Raw genomic sequence first — 769 nt, 5'->3', positions numbered from 1 at the left:
GGGAATGTAAATTGGTCCAGCCAATATAGAAAACAGTATGGAGCTTCCTTACAATTTTAAAAAAGAACTATCAGATGATCCAGCAATCACACTTCCCCTTTAGTTATATATCCAAAGGAAATGAAAACAGGATATTTAAGAAATATCTGCACCCCCATTTTCATTGCAACCTTATTCACAATAGCCTCTAAGATATGGAAACAACCTACATGCCCACTGGCTGATGAACAGACAACGCTGTGGTATATGTGTACACAATGAAATACTGTTCAGTCATGAGAAAGAAGGAAATCTTGCCGCTTGTGATACCATGGAATATAGATGCAGTGGCAGTATCATAGCCAATGAGGTTTATCTGAGGCGCGATCATTGCTAATTGAAAACTATAGATGTAATGATTCTGCATCACATTTCATTCATCACTGTGTCCCCAACTGTCTGTCACAGCCCATGGTACAGCATTAGGATTCAACAAATATGTATGAAATAATTAAATGTATTGCTTTGTGTACCTGTATTGTTATGTTAATTTCTAACACTGAATGTCACTACATTCATAACATTTTGTTTGAAAATTATAGATTGAAAATATGTGCAAATAGTCACATACTTGCATACTTATTTTTATAAGCAAAAATATCTGTTCATCTAATAGTACTTAACAAAATTTCTGAATCTGTTAAATAATTAAATTATCTGGGAAAGAACAGAGACTATATTCTGGTATTACACCCAAGTTCGAGGTTGAGTTGATTTATCAATCCAACCA

General features: G+C 34.1%; 1 pseudogene; it reads left to right on the top strand.

The window, feature by feature from the left end:
• Window positions 1–315: 315 nt before the first annotated feature.
• On the top strand, window positions 316–509 carry LOC118016367 (annotated as a pseudogene).
• Window positions 510–769: the final 260 nt, after the last annotated feature.

The sequence above is a fragment of the Mirounga leonina genome, unplaced genomic scaffold (assembly GCF_011800145.1).
Source record: "Mirounga leonina isolate KUSES-001 unplaced genomic scaffold, KU_Mleo_1.0 Mir_166, whole genome shotgun sequence".
In the NCBI taxonomy this organism is placed as follows: domain Eukaryota; kingdom Metazoa; phylum Chordata; class Mammalia; order Carnivora; family Phocidae; genus Mirounga; species Mirounga leonina.
The sequence above is the reverse complement of the archived record's forward strand: the minus strand, read 5'-3'. Positions and strand labels throughout refer to the sequence as shown.